We start from the raw sequence: 21,926 nt of genomic DNA, 5'->3' as shown, positions 1-21,926 counted from the left end.
TCATTTACCACTGTGGTATAGGATTACAATTTGAATAGCCTAAATAATACATTAATAATATAATATTGGTCACAACTGTCATATTTTGACATAATATTACAGAGTTTGTAAGTTTTTGCAAGTTTCCCACTGTCAGACTGAACACATCTGAAAACGTTGTAATTCGGATTCCAATACTTCAAACTAACATGGTTCAAATTACTGTGGTATGAACGAGGTACAACAGTTTTGGGAAACCATCGTACTTCAGATGTTAGTTGCATTGTACCATGTTAGTTCATTGCTAACCTCTGTCATTGTACAGGAAAAGCACCCTTGGTTTCATTACACAACACAACTCATTAAGAAAGCACAACAATGACTGCATTTCCTACGAAAGCTCAAGAAAACGGACACGTCAGCCAGGAAATTCTACAGGTGCCTTCTCCACCCCCCACACTCATTACCTCTCTGCCACAACATGGCTGCTATAACATTACAGACAATATGCTGCATAACTGCACAGATTGTGCAATTTACCTTTTTTACATAATTTTCTCTTTCTTTTTCTCTCGCACACATTAGGAACCTGCCTACTCGTGAGTGTGATTGCCTGGAGTCCCGTGAAAAGACATGCATCTGATTGGCTAGCTGCAGGTGCACAGAGTATTTCTTCAGAGGCCAACTTCCAACTTCCTTGATGCTTAGTTCCGTTTCTTTATTTTTGCATGGGTAAGTTAGTTCTCTAATCTCCCAGCTAGACTGGTTATGTTTGTTGTTTTGATGTTTGCCACTCTGATGTCTGTGCTACACTAGCGAACAGAATTTGTAATATGCAAATCAATCAGCAGAAAAAAACAACACTACTCTATCTGCTTAAATACTGCCTTGGTCTCACTCTTTTTCTTCTTAATGTTATGGCTTTCGTAAAACACCTAGACAGGTCATAAAATAAACTGGGGCTTGACCTGGGATGTAAAGTTGATTTGTTGCAACTTGCAGAGTATTTTGGTTTTTCAGTGGATCACAATGTTACAAAAGCAGAGCTTAAGTCTTATATCTACGGTGCGCTTGTGGAGAGGGGCATAGTTCTTGAGAGGCCTTGTCCTTTTTCAGAAGGTACAGGTGTTGCTGTAGAGGAGGTCAGCTTAGTGGTTAGGGCAGGGGCTGTACCTCGATGCATAGATCTTGTAAGTCTGCCAGCAGTAGGCACAGATACAGCTATAATCCTTTGGTTGCTGGAACTGGAGCAGCAGCAGCAGTTGAACCACACCTTGGAAATTGAAGTGAGAAGGCTGTGAAGCTGCAACAGCCAGAGTTGGAGGCAGGGAGTGCTGGACAGCCTGCTTTTTTGCCTCACACCTCAGCTCCACCATAATCTGCTGATTTGTCGAGTGTGGTGCATCCAGTGCTTTCACCATGCCACTCTGTTTCATCTCAGCCTGATGACTTTGCTGACTTTGATGTGAATAAATAGATTAAGTTGGTCCTTAAATTTCGAGAATCTGAAGTTGATTCATATTCCGTTGCTTTTGAGCAAGTTGCTACAATGTTGCATTTGCCCAGGGAGTTTGGCCACATTTGCTCCAATGTACACTGGTAGGAAAACCTCAGGATGTGTATTCTTCTCTACCTGTTAAACAGAGTTTAAATTATGAAGTACTTAAGTCTGCTGTGCCAACCAGACAAATGTAGAATTTGCTATAGAGAAGAGAAATATATTTAATAAATAATGTAATGCTAGTCAGGTATACATTTTTGATCAGTTGCAAGAATAAATTATTTTAGAAGATTTTAAGAGTGGTTTGCATGGAAAGCTTGTTGTACATTTAAATAAGCAGAAATTTTCTAGTCTTACTGCTGCTGCTAATGAGTTTGCACTAACTCATAAGCCTGTATTTCTTGTGCTCACTCACAATGAGACGACCAAGTCTAAAATTCTTCTTAGCTCTTTTATGTCTGATTTGGCCATGGGACATCAGGGCAAATGTAAAAGTGTGCCTCTGCATTCTAGGGAAATGTGCGAGTGTTTATATTGTCATAAACCTCACTTTTAGTTTTTAGATGTTTGTCTGAGTTTAGATGTTTGTGACCTACTGGATGAGTTGTTGATGGGCTCTTAAAATTTTGGTAGGCCAGCCACTCCTGGGAAGGTTCAACAGGCCTGGCAGTAACCGTGTTTGATTGTGGCTAGTGCAATTAAACCCAATAGTCAATTGAATTTGGTTAACTGGTTGATTAAGTAGCTAAGGGGGCAATTACTTTTTTACATAGGGCCAGGTAGGGCTGAACAGCATTTTTCCTTTAATAAATTAAATCATCATTTAAAAACAGAATTTTGTGTTTACTTGGATTATCTTTGGCTTCCAAAATGTATACAAATAGATCAAGGATCAAGCTTTATGTCCAAGGCTTTCAGTCAAACACAGGATTTCAATTGCCTACCATCCCAAGTCCCAGGGAGCCTAAAAACGCTTCCATGAAACTTGTAAGTCAATGAGTGTGTTTACATGCACTTAACAATCCAATCATAATCAGATTTCTGCAATTATCTGATTATTCAAATGGTCATGTAAACGGCATACTATGATTTCATAGATCAGAGTAAGGTCTAGAAACCTGATTAAGAAAGAGAGCTGTTTTTTTTACCCTGACACAAACATTATTTTACATATACCATATTTTTTACATTTTGTTTTTATAGAAATGATGGTATGATTTTGCTGAACAATAAAAGGATTTGTACTGTAAATTTAACAGCAAAATCTGTAATTCAGACTGTTAATTTTAGGGTAATTACTTGCTTGTGACATTATGGTATTTTCCCATAAATTTTACCAAAATTTTATATTTTCAAATATTCTATGTAACATGACAGTAAAAATTAAAGTTATGTACTCTTTCTTGATTTAGGGTATTTCAGTTAGGGAACTGAACCCACAGGGGAAAAAATTGGATTTTCTGGCTTTTTAGTGTTGCTATTTGATAGTTTTTACTGTACTTTCTACAAACTTTTTTTTTTTACAGTGTGAGAAAACAAAACCCCAAAAATACAGCCTGGCTGCTCATAATTAAAGTTCAAGCTCTACTCTTCACCCAGGATTTCCACTCCAAACTCCTCTCTGTCACTGGCTTGGAGGGGCTCAGAGCCTTTGCACCACTTTGGATTTCAGGCTCTACCTCAACTGACACAAAAGGTAGATTCACTATTTCATGTTAAATCTATAAAGTAGAGCTTATTTGCTCTGTAATTTTGTTTCTTCTTGTAATTGGTCCATGATTCTTTGGCCAATCAATAAAGTAAACAACACTGTTAAAAGTAAAACAGGGCAGCATATGAAGTGTTTGATTTAGAGTGTTTTGGTGTAACTTTTTTTTTTTATTGAAAGTATTTATCTAACCCTGCAACCCAGAAGGATAAGCGGTTTAGAAAATGTGTGTGTTTGTGTGTGTGTGTGTGTGTGTGTGTGTGTGTGTGTGTGTGTGTGTGTGTGTTTATTTAAGTTTAATAAGTTATATGGAAGAAAATAAGAAATAGAATAAATTAAGATATAGAAATAGATAGATATTATGTTCTGGGCCCATTATGGAATGTCCAACAAAATAACTATAAAAAATAATAAGAAATGACTACTTTTACATGTTTTTACAAAACAACAAGCATTTTTCAATACTGATTTCTCTTTTCTGAAACTCTTCACACAGTTAGTGCAACAGCACTTTGTTTGGACCAAACCATGGACATTTTTTTATTTTTATTTTGTTTGAATACAATATACATTCTGTGACCACAATTTCCAAAATTCTTTAAATTATTTGCCTTTAACAAAACTCTGTATTTCTAGAGCTCAGTTTGCAAATGCTTGCAAACAGAACTGAGTAACACCTTACAATAATGATAGTTTATAAGACTTTTTTATGTCACAGTGTCCTCTTCCTGGCTCTGCTCTCTCCTGTCTCCTCTAATGTAGCCTCACCTCATCATTAGTGTTTCCACCTGTGTGTAGTTTGCTACTCCTACTTTACTTGATGGTTTCTGTTTTTGTCTTAAGTATAGGTAGCTCTCACATTTAAATTTTCCCTTGCTTGGTAAACCTAGTCAACTCACACCTACTTCCTTAACGGTGGTCTGATCTTCTGTCACAAGAGGATGCATCAATTCAGTGTGAATATGAGTGTTTATTGAGGTTGTTTAAGGATGAATATCTCCTATTTTAGTGTAAGGAGGTTTGTTCATGCCTTATGAGCATTTACAAATTTTTATGTAAACAGAATTGTTTTCACTTTAGATTACAGGCTGCAAAATTAAATAAAACTTAATCATCATTTGAGTAAAACATCAAGAAAATCGCTGCTGTTTGTTAATGTTTACCAAAGCATTCAGTGTTTTTAGCATTCTTTTTAATGTGGTTATGTGGTTTATTTAGGTATTTTTTTGTTGTTGTTCATCATTAATTCATTATAAAGTAATAGAACAAGTAGACATACTTCAACACATGTAGACTGTTACTCTATAGACTAGTAATGATTAAATTCCTGGTTAGTACACAATTTGCAATTATGAAGTAGAAGCTCATTACTTCATTGTGAAGTAATAGCTTATATGTCTGTTATAAAATAATGTGAATATATTATTTATGATGAATAACTTTGAATGCCAGATTAGTTAATGATTAGTTAATTATCAATCAAGAGCTAATAGATAAACATTTTATCAATTTATTCAATCAAAAAACTATATTAGACAACAATCAATGCCCCAAAAATGATAATGGTTATTGAGACAAACTGCTAATTATGTGTAAATACATCAATCAAAGCTGATTCCTATCTGAGCTGAAGTCCTTTTTTTTCCCTGGTGGGATTTCCTTTTTATTCACTGTAAAAAAATTATACAATACAATGTAAAAAAAATCTTTAAATGAACAAAATCAATATTTCATATAAATATTGATGCCAACAGACTAGAGAGCTGTCTATGGGAGAAAAGCAAGCTATGTTGAAAAGGAGAAAAAATGGAAAACTGCTCAGAGCGATTGCACAAGCACTAGCCAATACAACAATTTGGAATGTCCTGAAAAAGAGAGGAATCGCACTAACAACCAGATATTGAGCAGCTTGACCAAGGAAAACAACAGCAGATGACAAACACTGTGAGAGCTGTGAAGAAAAACAGAAAAACAACAGTCAGTGAGATCACCAACAACCTCCACAGGGCAAGCGTGAAAGTATTTGAAGAAGGCTTCGAGAGCAGAAATACTACAAAATGCAAACCACTCATCAGCAGTAAGAATCAGAAGGCCAGATTGGAATTCATAAAGAAATACAGAGATGAGCCACAATAGTTGTGGAACAGAGTACTAGGCTTGCATGACTCCTTTGTGGAACAGGCTCATTAATCTTTACTGATGATGTAACTCATTGTGGTAGCAACAGGATGAATTCAGAAGTCTACAGAAACATTCTGTTAGCCAATTTAAAGAGAAATGCATTCAGTGTAGTCAGGAGGAACTTCATCATGCAGCAAAATAATGTTCCAAAACACAGTGCCAACACAACAAAGGACTTCATCAGGAAAAAAGTGGATTTAGACTAGCTAAGTCAAAAACAAATAATAACTAAAACAAGCTATGATAAATAGGATCTACCTTTGTAGTTCCTGACTGACATAAATCAGAGAAAATGACAGACAACTTTTCAGTTTATTCAGCTACAATTTTGGCAATAAGTTTGGGCAAGGAAAAGCCAAGCAAAGTAGTTATTTGTTTTTTCAAGTTTTGTATTAATAAGTATACAATCACAAACATCTTACAGCAGGCAGGATATCTTAGTGAAACTCTGCACATGTACACATGTTTGAGGGAGCTTGGGATTATGGTAAAAATGTTCAGGGTTCCATCACATCAGGATATAGTAGAGAATGAGACTGCAGACAAGAGAGCGAAACATCCTCAACCAGTATGAGAGGTCTGAGATAGTGATCCCTATCAGTAAGCCAGAAGCAAAGACATTCATGTAGAAGAGAAGGGCGAAATAGAAAGGAAGAAATAATCTAAGCAAAAATGAGAATTGGACACTGGTAACTGCACTTGATAGGTAAGCACAACACAAGGAGATGTGACGGGAATGGAGACAGTAAAACATGTTCTTTATGACTAATACAGGAATGAGAGAGCTAGACTGATAAAGAGAGATCTGAAGTGTGACAGGATTTGTTTGAACTCTATCTTAACTCTTTTGCAGAGGGCTTTTTAGTTTCTTATGAGATACAAGAATTTAATGAATAAATACCTGTGCTGGGGAAATAGGGTAGTGTGGTATTGCTTTCTTTATTTTTGATGCAGCAGTGGTAGTTACTAATGCAGTCCTCCTACAGTAGAGGTTCATAATGAGTAGTGAGTTGACTGTGAACTGATAAGTGTTAGTCCCATTATTTACTTTTAGTATATTTTTATTAGTATATAGTACAATAATATACTTATTATTATTAATGAATTATTACTAATTAATTACTGCTTAGGGTACCCTCCAATACTACTAATTATACTATGAACTCATGATTAAGATTAAGATTTTACTGATATCTTCATCATTCTCTACATATTTCTGTGTCCCCTTGAGTGGAAGTGGAAAACATACATATATTAGCAATTGAAATTTATTCTCAATGACTCTATACAATAAACTAAACAGGAATCCAGAACAATTCACATATACACACACACATGCATTTTCTAAACCGCTTATCCTTCCGGGTCACAGAGGGGGGCATCTATCCCAGCGGTCATTGGGCCGAAGGCAGGATACACCCTGGACAGGTTGCCAAGAGAACAATTCAGTTTTCTTGTAATTAAACTAAAATGACCCTTTCACATTTGTACACCTTTTCCAATAACAGGTTCTTTAGGGATCCAAGAGTGGGTTTTACATTGCATTACTCCAAAAAGAACCCTTTTGACACCTTAGAATTTAAGATAGTCGTATGAAGATACTGTCAGTGTGTGCATATTATATTCTGTTGCTTATAAGGGAAACTGTCAACATGTGTTTTTGAATAAGTGTTTAGTCTTTACCAGTATGTCCACTTAATAATGATGAGAATCTATTTTAAGAGAGTATCACACCTGATATTTCTGTTACATATATCACATGCACATTCAGCTTTGGGTATGCCCTGAGAGAGTCAAAAAAGTTTCAGTGTACAGGCTGCTCTTAATCATAAATTTTGTAATATAATTAGTATATTAGTAGTGAAGCTTTTCACTTTACCTGAAATTTGTGAGCAAAAGTGTAGGTAACTTCTAGCCTTCATAACTTCAGATTGGTTTAAGCTACAGACATGATCTACATATCAGGACATTTAGCAGACCTGACCCAAACTAGCTAACAAGACGTCATTGAGCTGTACCCCAAAACCTACTCGCTAAAAATATATATGCAACTCAATTTGTACTTAAAAATAAAGACTGTCTTGCTGTGTATCAGAACTTTACCATGAATCCAAGTGGACAGAAAATCAATAAAAACATAGCCACCTCATGCCAGTTGTTTATTTTTGCTCATAATAATGAATCACCATCACAATTCTTGCCCTTTTCAGCTCACAGACACTGCAGACTAACAATTTCTGAAAAGGTATCTGCGGTGCCACTTGTTTTTAAGATCTGTATAAGCAAAAAATTATAACATTTTTCAGGTGATGTCATAAAGATGATAACATTTTTCAGGTGATATCATAAAGTTATCAAATTTCTTTTAGCATTTACCTGTCAAGCAATGGCATATCTGAGCAGCCCAGAGTCTCCTGAAAATAACATATGGCATGTGTGACTGTCTCATGTAAATACTTTATAATTAGGGGTCCAAGCATGAAGTGCTGGAACCCTATTGTAATTTTTAAGATTTTTCTTTTTCTGCCCTAAAATGAATCATGCAGACCAAGCTGTAAGTCATACAGACATGAAACTTGGTCAATAGGTAATAGTCCCTCCCGCTACTCAGGCGCTCAAGCTTAGCCCAGTCTTAGTGATGGTGGGGCTATAGCAAAAGTCTGTATGTTTAGTGCTGCGATTCTGTACCGTATGTCATAAAAACAAAATTCTTTGTTCTCCTGATTCGATATCTACCGTTTGTTGACCATTTGTTATGAAACTTCATAGGCGTATATGCTGTGGTGGTCATAAACGATCCTCAGAGTTTGGTCGAACTGCATCACTAGGTGATGCTGTAACAAGCAAAAAAGTGTTATGCAACCAAAAGTTGTCCGATTGACATGAAAATTTGCTTGTTGCTACAATGTGCTGTCCTGGATCAGGATATGAGACTGATGTCATATTCAAAAAAGCATGGCCGCCTTCAGCCAATCACTACGAAACTTGAAAGGCATCTCTAGGTTTGGACTCTCTACTACTCTTTGAAGCATGAAGGTATTTGCCACTCTGGTGGTGCTGCTCATGTTTTGAAACACTAAAATGACTAAAAGTCTTATGCCATACAGAGTATAAACATGCATTTAGGCTCAAATAATGCTCTAAAGTGAACCTGACAACTTTGCTAATGCAAGTCAGTTACTAATTATCACCATTTTTTCTACAAATTCACATTGTTTGAACTAGTCCTACAGTTTACACCTTATCATCTCAAACTTGGTCAAAAACTAAAGATTGCAGGCTGAAAGTAAGTAATTATCGAAAATTGTTTACTTTTTCACAAAGCATGTCTGCAACATGTCAATGAATCCACCTGGGTGGAGCTCTTATGATTCCATTATCTGTAATTCACACATACATCGTCTGATTTAGACCAAATTTGGTACAGACATACAAAATAACACTCTGAGGAAGCATGGCAATTGTGGTCTAACATGACCACCTGGGAGTGCTATAACACGTAATATAAATTATGTAAAATGAACATATCTCTTGCTCAATTTACATTAAAGAAATGCAAATGTTGACAAAATACTCAAGTCTTCAGACTAAACCACTTTGCCATTAAATGTGTGTGATTAAATTTTATTGGTGAGCGAACATTGTGATTTATACATATTTTCATGACAGTACTGCTATGACAATAAGGCATTGCCTAACACTGAAACAAGGTGCAAAGTTAAGTAGGCATAGGGCAATAGGGGGTGCTAAAACAATCATTCCACATGGTGAGCATATATGCAAATTCATCACATTATAAAACAATAATTTCATACATGTATTCCCAAAAACACAATAGATTTTGCTTCAGTGTCTGTCACATTATGCACAAACCAAAGAAGAAGTCATTCTACTGCAGCATGTAAAAATCATTTACTGCCAAAGTTAGGAGATCGGTTCATTAAGTCTGCATATTTGCACCCATTTAATTGACTCATAAATCAATTTGAACAATTTATAAAATGAGTATCACCAAGTATTAGTCCTGTGCTAATACCATTACAGCTACTGTATCAGTCCCATGTAGTTAGCTGTAATGACATTAGTACAGATATGGCTGATTGTAGGACTGGTGGAGTAGCTGTAATGACATTAGTACAACTATTTCAATTATAAAGCACTTTTCATAAACTCTTAAAACAGATATGTTAAAAAACAACGATATTCTGCCTCTAACTAACCACATCAGTGTTTAAATATTTCTGTGCTCACTTAGAGATAACACATTTTGTGTTGCTTTTAATGCAGAATATGTTAAATCAGAAAACAATGTGACACATAAAGTGTGTTGTTATTTAACACTTTGTAGAGTGTAGAGATTGCAAATTTTCAGAATCAGTAATAAAAAAACAACATTGAATAAATAATTTATTTAATTACTTTCTATTAAATTATATTAATTCAAATATTTATTGCTAGCATTTATTATATAAAAGTATATTTAGAGAAATAATCTAAAAATATTCAGTTTTTGGGCCTGCAGTTATTCTGCTAGGTGTTACTTAAAAGCCCATATCAGGAACATATTAAGGTAATTCAATTTACTTAAAACATATCCACAGAATCTAACTTACACAGTTACAGTCATAAAAAAGTATGCGTCCAGTAGTGTGCCTCTAGTTGATGAATGCTGTCAGGACAGAATGTGCTCTGAGGTTGAGTAGATGTTCAATCAGATAAGTTCTCTCTTATCGTGAGTTGTAATGAAGGAGTACGTTACATAAATGCCTTTACAAACAGTGTATCAGGTCAGACTGGAAGGGTATAGTACAGAAAGAATGTTTCTGATCATTTCCTTAAAGCTTATTTCCTGTTTAGCACATAACTTTCTGTGTAGGGATGAGTAAGCACTGGCTACATTTCCAAATTTCTTCTCTCATTAAGTTTTCAGTGCAATTTAAGAATTCTGTATTCAGTAACAGAGTACTGATAATTCATATAAAACTTACACATTTTGGAAATATAGTCTATGTGTGATTGACAATAATTTCAGTCATTTGCAGATAAATCAGTGTAATGTCATTCAAAATCTGAGTGAAAGAATAGTTATCATTAGGAAATTTGGTTGATGATTTTTTCTGTTTGCCAAATGAATGATTAAAATTCATGATGTACTCGTTTTGAAATTGTGTTTAAAAATGTGCAAATGTCTTAACTGACCAGGTTACAATCTTAAATGATCAAATAAAGTTTATGTAGACTATATTTATAAGTAGCTTTTGAGTATTTTAGTAATTTAAAAGTATTTAACCCCTTACATTGCCAGCACCCACCAGCATGCTTAAAGTTTTATAACACTTCTATAACCTAAGAATAGCTCAGCCAGTTTGCATTAAAGTCCCTGTACCCCTGTTACTGAATAATTAGCCTTAGTATGTAATAAGCCTGGAATTTAACGGTTAGACATACAAGCTTACTTGCTGTGAATCTTACTTTTCTAGCCTACATGACCTTCCAATAACTTCTGAAAGACTAGCATAACACAGGACGCCCAATTAGAGTGCACTTTATTAGTATACAAACAACTTTACTGTGGATTACATTTAAACAACAATTTTTTTCCTTTCAGCACATCATCACTCATTTAAAAAGACATGAACCTTCTATATAAGGAAACATGGACATAAGTTTTACTTACTTAAAGAAAGGCTTACTAAACCGACACCTTGTATTAGTAGGGGTGGCTAATTTAGAGGCTTCTAAACACAGATTCAGCTTCTCAATAAACATATGAGCAGTGCAGTTAAACCACATGTGTGACTCATGTGGCTTTTGTATGGAAGCCTGTTTCTGCCATGTAGGAGAAACTGCACCCTACAGCACTACATAGTGTATAAAAAATTGTGTGCCACCTTTAGTAGTGTATTTATTAATGTAGTATAAATTACAGTAGAGTGTAGTTTGGAATGCAGCCAAAACTATTTTTATCCTTCTCTGATTCTTGTTCAATTTGTGACTCATTAGATTAAGATAATGACTTATGAATTTGATTTAGTATGTCAAAACAAAGACTAATAAAAACAACAGAGGAGCTAAAAGGAAGCCTCAGTAAGCTTTCAGACTTGAAAATGCGGATGCTCAGAGAAAGACCTGATAAGATTCTGATCAAACACTTCTGCAGGTGCTGCTGGTTGCAGTGCCCTTTCCGTGTAGCTGTCTGTACCAACAGCCAAGCAAACCACACTGGAGATCACAATGATCTGATTCCATCGCTCATCTGGAATGACTGGTATGTTTTTTAAAGATACAACGGAATTTTCTATAAACTTTTGCACAACAAAAGTAGCAAGTGAGCTGCGTTTTTATCCTGGAGGTTCAGAGAAGTCCTTCCCTTACAGGCAGTACAGAGGAGGAGAATATGCTAAATGGCTGATCTCTTCTGATTTTTCTGGCGTACTGGAAATGGTTTGTTTGTGAATTCAAGGACAATCTTGAAAAGCACCACAAGAAAACCTTCAGTGGAATTGGGGAAGATTCCTGCTGAATGGCAAAACTTCAGTCAGTCTGATGCAGTTGCAAGCTTGGGAATAAATTAATAGACTGGAACATTCTGTCACTTGTGTGTTTCTATACAAATGATGAGACAACAGAAATTCACCTTGTTGCATTAGAAACACACTGCCTCATTAACTCACCACACTGATAGAAATGATAGAAGAACTAAAAAGAATAACACAACAAGACAAAAGAATACATCTTACAGTTCTGACTGTTGCTTGTTACACTGAAACATCATTCATATCTGTAATAACTTAGCATAATCTGTATCACTCCGAATTAATTTTATAAGCATGTGAGACATAACAAAATAAGTATTAGAGTTCATAAGCAGTGATAATTCCTTTTTGCAACTGTTGAATGAATGTTATGATCAGAAACCATACAAATGTTGATATACACAGCAAACATGTACTCATAATAATTGTTGAAGTACTCATACATGTTAAAAATAGATTTCTTTGGTATTTGAACTTTTTCTTACTGCATGTACCTTATTTTTGTGTGAGCACAACAAATTGTTAATAATGAGAAAGAAATACAGGCTGTTCTTAAAACTGAGCTGAGCCCCTTATTGGAGATATGGGATACAGAGAGCAAAATTGGGAAAACAGTCTTAACAGCATTGAAACACAGTTAAGTGTTGTTGAAAATGACCTATTTTTCACTCAACTTTTCAAAGCCTTTTAATTAAATTTAAACTTTAATTTCTTCTATTATTCTTTATTTTTATAACCTGGCTATAAAGCACTTTGAGCTGCCATTAGTATAAACAGTGCTCTCTAAATAAAGTTATAATAATATTAATATTATTATTATTGTTATTATTATTATTATTATTATTATTATTATTATTATTATTATTATTGGGCCACATGTGGGGATGGGAATGCAGATTTATTAGAGTGGGAACAAACCAAGATGGAAATTTTTCATGCAACACTTTGTTAAGGTGGAGCTGAAAGCGATGGTATGCTTGTCAACAATGTCAGACAGACAACAGGTCTGCAAAAAGCTATGGCAAGCGTTTGAAACCAAAACATATAAGCAATTGCCTGCACATGTAAAATCATCATGTATCCACACATAATAAAATGCAAGTGTTGAAAGATAAAGACATATCTTTTAACATATAAAGTATTAGTAAGGTATTAGTAGTGTATTTATTAATGTGGTAGAAATTATAGTAGCATGTAGTTTGGAATGCAGCCAAAACTATTTTTATCCTTCTCTGATTCTTGTTCAATTTGTGACTCATTAGATTAAAATAATGACTTAGGAATTTGATTTAGTATGTCAAAACAAAGACTAATAAAAACAACAGGTTATTACTCTTTGAAGAGTTGCATTATTTCTACATAATGAACAATTACTTTGAAAAAATAAAATTCGTTTGACATAATAAATAAAGAATTGAGATAAGTAAAAATGATGACTATGTTTAGAAACATGTTTATTTGGTTGTTGGAGTTAAACTTGAATGTGTTTAGAATTTATTGATGTTGTAAAATCCCTGTTTAATTTCACTGAAAGCCTCCTGCTTGATTGGGATCTGTGTGATTTAAAGTTGTGGTGAATGTTCTCGTAGCTCTGTGCAGTGCATCCAACCATGACTGTAACATTTCTGTAACAGAAGCCAGAATGAGAACAAGTAACAAGTAGCTTTAGTAATGCAGCGATTACAGAGCTCAAGAGCAATGAATCTCATAGAAAGCAAGCCAACCCATGAGCTCTATTCTAGGGACATGACTGAGCCTAAAACAGATCTTGAAGAAAGACAGAGGCAACATAAAATACAGTTATTACAAACAACTAGAAAGAGACACTTGTACCATCTGAGAACAAAAGTGCAAGAGCTCCCCCTTGGGGTCTATAGGTGCATATGAATGACAATACATACAGAGAAAAAGCTCTTTATAAGCTCACTTAAGTTTAAATAAACATATATTCAAAATAGATTGTTCAATTTTTAATGTTATGTCTTATCATGAAATAACATCAAATTAAATAAAATCAAGTAAGTATTATATGAATATTTAAAAATTAACAAAATAATGAACAACAAAGATGAAAAGTCTAGACTGGGCTTAATGTTAATGTATTAATACTTGATATTAATCCGTCATGCACTGGATACTAAAACAAACAACAGACAAAGTAAATTCATTTCTGGTCTTAATGCTGGGATATAGTGCAACCTACATCCAAGACATTGCACATAAGGTCAGAAAACTTGTGCAGAATTTTAATTCTAAAGATTCCTTTGGGTTTAAGAAAGAGTTTTTGTAGATCTCTCTCTTTATGTGTATGAACAAGTAGAAGTTAGCTTTGCAGAATTCACAGTAAATACAAGGAAGCAAATGATCCACTTCTGTACTTCTGAAAAGCAAAAAGCTGACTTCAAATCAAAATTACTTCAAAATCTTTCAGAAATGCTGCCAGGGAGCAACATCAGCAGCTGTGCTTCCAGACCAAATGGGCAGTAAACTGAAAGAAACAATCCTGCAGAGTGTGTACAACATAATCACTAGATTCATTTGTGGACAAATGAGAGGGAAGCTGCTGTAACGTGCGACCAGAGAGCAGACGCTCGCAGATGTAAAAAAGTGATGAAGCTTTACTAGAGTTATTGTCGTTGGTACACAGGCACAGCAAAATACACTGAAAGCGATCAAACACAACAGGGCTAGGCAGATCAAAGTCCAGAGTACAGGCAAAAGTCCAAAACCAGATATCAATCCAACCAGGCAACAGTACAAAAGGGCAAATCCGAAAATCCAAGAAACCAATCCAGAAACACAAGGTCATAACAGGGGAGATCAAAAAACCAGAATGAACGCTCAGTAGTTTTCAAGAAAACAATACCTCGCAAAGGTCCTATGCTAAGCCCGGGCTAATATACTAAACTAAACAGATCACATGACAAACACACAGGTGAGAGTGATCAGTATTCCGGAGAGCTAGAGCGGCGATTGGTTGCTGCTGCTCTTCCTGGTGTCATGTGATGAAGCGGAGGATTCTGGGAATTGTAGTTTGGAGGCTGGCTGGCCGAATACGTGACAGTACCCCCCTCCAAAGAGTCCTGGCTGGCCTTGGAACGAGGGCGACCAGGACGACCACCCCGTCCCCCACCAGTCCTCGGAACAGGGGCCGACCCAGAGCTGCCGAGGCGCTGGACCGCCTGTGAACTCTCACGTGGTCTCTGCAGACGAGCTGGAAGGGATGCGGGTAGCCCTCTACGTGGGCGACCCCTGGGACGCGGAGCAGGTTTCTCAGGGTGCTGGCTGTGAAAATCCACCACGAGCCCAGGGTCCAGAATGTCCTTGGCCGGCACCCAACACTGCTCCTCAGGTCCGTAGCCCTCCCAATCCACAAGATATTGCAAGAGACCGCCTCTTCTTCTGGAGTCCAGCAGCCTACGGACAGCGTAGACCGGTGCCCCTTCTGTCATTTCTGGCGGGGGAGGTGTAGCATCCGGCGACACCTCGTCCAACGGCCCTGCAACAAACGGTTTCAATAAAGACACATGAAAAGAAGGTGATACTCGAAATCTAGGGGGTAATTCTAATCTGTACGTCACGTCATTTATTTTCTTAACTATTTTAAATGGTCCAATGTATTTAGGGAGTAACTTCCTACTTCCCTCTCTATGGCGAAAATCTCATGTAGCCAGCCAGACTCGGTCCCCAGGCTGATATTCCGGAGTGGGTCCTCTGTGCCGGTCCGCCTGTTCTTTATGTCTTTGGAGAACTTCCTCAATCCGGCGGTGCGTCTCCTCCCAGACCTGCTCACTCCGTTTCATCCAGTCGTCGACTGCAGGGACCTCTGTTTCCATCCCAGTCCATGGGGCCAAAGGGGGCTGATAACCCAATACACACTGAAAAGGGGTCAAACCTGTCGAGGAACTGATCAAAGAGTTCTGTGCTATTTCAGCCCAGGTTAAAAATCGATACCAGTCAGTGGGGTTGTTGTGACAAAAAATCCTTAAAAACTTTCCAAGTTCCTGATTCATCCTTTCACACTGTCCATTAGCTTGAGGATGATATCCAGAAGTTAAGCTCACAGAGACTCCAATCTGCTCAAAAAAGGCTGACCATACCTGTGAGGTAAATTGTGGCCCTCGGTCAGAGACAATGTCCTCCGGGATCCCGAAAAATCTAAACACATGGTTAAACATGGCTTCTGCCGTTTGGAAAGCCGTGGGCAAGTGAGGAAACGGAACAAAACGTACCCCCCTGGAGAATCTATCCACCACAGTCAGAATTGTGGTGAAACCTTGGGATTCGGGAAGTTCAGTTATAAAATCAATAGCTAAATGTGACCAGGGTCTGTCAGGAACTGGAAGGGGCATCAACTTGCCTGCGGGTAAAGTCTTAGGGGTTTTACATTGTGAACAGACCGAACATGATTGCACGAATGTATGAACGTCCTTACTCATTGATTCCCACCAGTATCGATTTGATATTAACTGATGGGTACGTGTTTCTCCCGGATGACCCGTCACAATGGAGGAGTGGGCCCATGTAATTAAGCGATCTCTACATTCTAGAGGGACATATTTCTTCCCTGGGGGGCACTGACTAGGCACCGAAGCATTAGTTAGCGCAGCGTCAATGGCTTCATCTATTTCCCAACGTATAGCTGATATAATAAGGTCTGGGGGTAAAACGGTCTTGTGGCTATCAGGGTCTAACTCTTGACTTGACTCTTGGTGTACACGCGAAAGCGCATCGGCTTTTGTGTTACGAGACCCTGGCCTGTAAGTGATGGTAAAGTTAAAACGGGCAAAAAACAATGACCACCTAGCTTGTCTGGAATTCAGTCTTCGAGCGTTCCTGAGATATTCTAAATTCTTATGGTCAGTAAGCACCGTAAATGGATGGTTAGCTCCCTCGAGCCAATGTCTCCATTCCTCTAGAGCTAACTTTACCGCTAGTAGCTCTCTATCCCCAATTCCATAATTTCTTTCTGCTGCTGACAATTTGTGTGAAAAAAAGGCGACTGGGTGCAACTTTAGTGGTGATCCAACTCTTTGTGACAAAACTGCCCCCACCCCAGTCTCTGAGGCATCTACTTCTACCACGAATGGCTTGGAAGGATCGGGGTGTGTGAGAATGGGAGCTGTAGTGAAGGCTTCCTTAAGGTCTTGAAATGCCTTCTCGGCTTGCTCATTCCATCTGATCCTCTTAGGGGCGCCCTTGAGTAGAGATGTGAGTGGTGCGGCTTTAGTACTGAAATTTCGGATAAACCTTCGATAGAAATTAGCAAAACCTAGGAATCGTTGTAGCTCTTTGACTGAAGTGGGTGCAGGCCAATTAACCACTGCGTCGACCTTGTGATCATCCATGAGAACCCCTTGACTACTGACTACATAACCCAAAAAGTTGACAGACTCTAGATCGAATTCACATTTCTCTCCTTTTACATACAGATTATTCTCGAGAAGTCTCTCCAACACTGCTCGAACCTGCAGCACATGGGTCTCTTTGTCTGGGGAATAAATCAAAATATCATCCAGATAAGCAATTACAAATTGACCTAGCATGTCCCGTAGTACCTCATTAATAAATGCCTGGAACACAGAGGGCGCTATAGAGAGCCCGAAGGGCATCACGAGGTACTCATAGTGCCCCCTAGTGGTCATAAAGGCTGTCTTCCACTCGTCTCCCTCTCGGATACGTATTAAATTGTAGGCACTTCTGAGGTCTAATTTGGTGAATATTTTAGCCCCCTTTAACTGTTCCAAGGCTACGGGCACCAGAGGAAGCGGATAGGGATATGGCTTCGTAATGTTATTGAGTGCTCGATAATCGATACAAGGCCGAAGTCCTCCATCTTTCTTCTTAATGAAGAAGAAACTAGAAGAGATTGGGGAGGTAGATGGTCTAATAAAGCCTTGTTCGAGCGCTTCTTGAATGTATACATCTAACGCCTTCTGTTCTTCCTGGGTTAAAGGATAAACTCTGGCCTTAGGGAATGTATGGTCTTCAATCAAATCTATGGCGCAGTCATGGGTTCTATGTGGGGGTAACTTGGTGGCATTAACTTTGCTGAAAACCTCTTTGAGGTCTGGATACGCAGGGGGAATGTGGAACTGGGTCTGGTCTTCATCGGGGCTTTCTACTGATGTGGAACAAACCGAGAGTGAGGGGGATACAATGCAGGTTTGCAAACACTTATCTGACCACTTAGTAATTGTGTGATCGGACCATGAGATCAAGGGGTTGTGTTTCTCTAGCCACGGGAGTCCTAAAATGATCTCGAATTCAGTTTGCTCTAGGACTAAAAAAGACAATGTCTCTTGATGAAGGGCACTGGTCTGGACGGCTAGGGGCTTGGTGATCTGGGAAATTGTTCCGGCTCCTACCGGTCCTCCATCCAGTGCTACCACCTTCAAGGCATTAGGCAGTTCCTCCACAGGAATGTTGAGTTCCTTCACGATCTTGGCTTGAATAAAGTTTCCTTCCGCTCCGGAATCTAAAAGGGCTGAAACAATAACAGAATCGGGATGACAGTATATACTGATAGGTAGCATAAATGATTTAGAGACCAACCCTTTTGTGGGAACACTCACCACATTAGCACGCGGAGTAGACTCCACGTGCTTTCCAAGGGTTGGCGCCTTGCTAGTTTGTGGTCTCACAGCACAATCCTTGATCTGATGACCAGACTTCCCACAATATAGACAAAGGTGATCTCTCATCCTGCGTCTCCTTTCTTCCGGAGTTAGTCGTGTTGATTCACATTGCATGGGTTCAGGGGCTTCCAGTGACTCCGTAGTACTTGGTGATCTGGTGAAACTGCGTCTGACATTCTTGTCATAGTTCTTCTTGACCCGATGTTGTAACAGATGATCGATTTTAATAGCCAGATTCACTAGTTCATCTAAGGACAGGTCGTCATCCTTACATGCTAGTTCGTTCAAGATGTCGAGTCTGAGTCCTTGTCTAAACACAACCACCAATGCAGCCTCGTTCCAACCACTACCGGCTGCTAAAGTCCGAAACTCCAGAGCGTAATCCACTACGGAACGAGCCCCTTGCTTGAGCTGAGCCAATAATTCCCCACTAATTCTCCCTTCATAAGGATGGTCAAATACAGTTTTGAATGCACGTAAAAATTGCACATACGAAAGGCGGTGTATTCTATTCCAGCTTGCGGTAGCCCACTCTAAAGCTTTATCCGCTAGCCTGGAAACTATAAAGGAAATCTTCGCCTGGTCATTACTAGCGGGAGAATTATCAAAATAAACGGAACATTGGAGTAAAAACCCTCAGCATTTATCTGGGTTACCGTCAAACTTATCAGGCTTACTAACCGGAAAAACAGCAAGAGAGTTCAGATCCTGAGCAGCTGGGCTAAGCTCAGTTTCAGTGACGTTCAGAGTCTGTAACTGACTGCTTAAACCTTTAACGCTTGCTACGAGCTGGGCTAGCTGAGAGTGTTGTTCAGCTTGCTGTTGAGCTAGCGATTCAAGTGAGTTAGTTACCCCAGAAAGAACTTGCTGATGTCTGCCGAGTAGCTGTCCTTGTTCCATTAGTGCCTTCTGAAAAGCTTCTAAATCCGCCATCTGCATAAGCGGCGAGGTATTCTGTAACGTGCGACCAGAGAGCAGACGCTCGCAGATGTAAAAAAGTGATGAAGCTTTACTAGAGTTATTGTCGTTGGTACACAGGCACAGCAAAATACACTGAAAGCGATCAAACACAACAGGGCTAGGCAGATCAAAGTCCAGAGTACAGGCAAAAGTCCAAAACCAGATATCAATCCAACCAGGCAACAGTACAAAAGGGCAAATCCGAAAATCCAAGAAACCAATCCAGAAACACAAGGTCATAACAGGGGAGATCAAAAAACCAGAATGAACGCTCAGTAGTTTTCAAGAAAACAATACCTCGCAAAGGTCCTATGCTAAGCCCGGGCTAATATACTAAACTAAACAGATCACATGACAAACACACAGGTGAGAGTGATCAGTATTCCGGAGAGCTAGAGCGGCGATTGGTTGCTGCTGCTCTTCCTGGTGTCATGTGATGAAGCGGAGGATTCTGGGAATTGTAGTTTGGAGGCTGGCTGGCCGAATACGTGACAGCTGCCCTTTAATGGGAACAGAGGTGATCTGGAAAAGTACATCCTGAAGTCACTGGCAGAGCAGGATGGAGATAATGATGAGAAGTTTAATAACATCTTAACATTTATGTACTATCCAAAGTTTCACTTTGAAATTTCATTAGAGACAGAAGTTAAAAAGCACATGGAAGCAGAAAACCTTCAAGAAGTTTCTGCAATCAAAGATCAGATTAAACACAAACAGAAAAGTATCAGTAGTGTGGCAGAAATAAAGCCAGAGCCAGAGATCAAGTCACAGCCTTCAATGGAGATGTAGAAATGTGGCTTGATTTATTTTCCAACAGCCTTGTAGATGAGTTAAGAGATACTAGAGTTCACCTGAGTGATGATGTTTGTAAGGATATCACTGACCATGACGTTCTTGTGGATGTTGTGAAGACAGACCTCTCAACTGTCACTGAAGAGCTAAACGGAAGCCTCAGTAAGCTTTCAGACTTGAAAATGCGGATGTTCAGAGAAAGACTTGATGAGATTCTGATCAAACACTTCTGCAGGTACTGCTGGTTGCAGTGCTCTTTCCGTGGAGCTGTCTGTACCAACAGCCAAGAAAACCACACTGGAGATCACAATGATCTGATTTCCATCACTCATCCGGAATGACTGGTATGTTTTTTAAAGATACAACGGAATGACCCACAGCAGACTGCCAAAACAACATAGGTCTTCATCAGGGGAAAAAGTGGAAGGTATTAGACTGACCAAGTTAATCACCAGGGCTTAACCCAATTGAACATGATTTTCACAACAAACAATGACTCAAAGTCATTTTAACTGTGTTAAAAACAAAAAATCACAAAAGAAGAATGCAACAGATTGTTGGTGTCAGTGGATTACCGGCTTGATGCACTTATTGCAAGCAAGTGATAGGCAACCAAATATTAAGTGTTATTTAATTTACATGAAAGGTGCCATGTTTGCAAAAGTTTGCAAAAAAAGAGTCATATCTCAGTTATCTGCGATTCAGAGCCTGAACCTGACCATTTTTTTTCTTGTGTGATGTCCACTTCCTGTATTAAGTCCAGCACCACTGTCTGACCAGTTGTTGTAACCACAATAGTTCACATAGAAATTCATGCCTTTTAAAAAAGACTGTGAGGTAACTCTTAATATAAATAGTCATATAAATTAATGCAATAATTAGTCTACACAGCTAAATAACTAAATACATATGAAAAAACAGAAATATTGTGAAATGTTTCAATAATAATGAAACCCTAAGCATGACTTCTACCAAAGTCATCATACAACATTGTGTAAGAACTTTATATTGAATTGCCAGTTTATTAGGCACACCTATCTTGTACATACTCAAATTTGTCAGATGTATCTACCATATAATATTCTATAGAATTGCAGTTACAGATTGTAGGCTATCTGTTGCTGCAACAACAGAAGGTCTACAAAAACAGAAGCTGTTTTTACCATTTCAACGATTTGGAAGTCTCTGTCCTCACAGCTCCTTGTCTACAGCCAATCCACATTCACTGTTGAATGATCTAGATGGTCTGGTGCTTTACTTCATACCTAATTATTGCTAGAACTGTATAAAACCTATGTTTCTGTGATCACCAGAGAACACTGCACTGTATGCCTCAGAACTAAAAAAACTACATTTTCATCAGTCCATGAACTGTCTGTGTTCACTGCAAAATTCCAGAGAAACTCAGCTCTAACAAAGTGAAGCAGCTTCCCTAAAGATGAACCGTGAAGCTTCCACTTTTAAATCTAATCATTAAATGCAAAAGTTAAACCATACAGACTAAAGTAAAAACTGACAAGACAAGTTTGATTTTAACAATATTACAGTCTTTATATGACATGAATAAATTAAAATCTATATTGTATTTTCTCCCTCTTTTGCAGATTAGCTGCCTGTAATATCACTGAAAA

This window comes from Colossoma macropomum, unplaced genomic scaffold, assembly GCF_904425465.1.
Source record: "Colossoma macropomum unplaced genomic scaffold, Colossoma_macropomum, whole genome shotgun sequence".
NCBI classification, from domain to species: domain Eukaryota; kingdom Metazoa; phylum Chordata; class Actinopteri; order Characiformes; family Serrasalmidae; genus Colossoma; species Colossoma macropomum.
The sequence above is the reverse complement of the archived record's forward strand: the minus strand, read 5'-3'. Positions refer to the sequence as shown.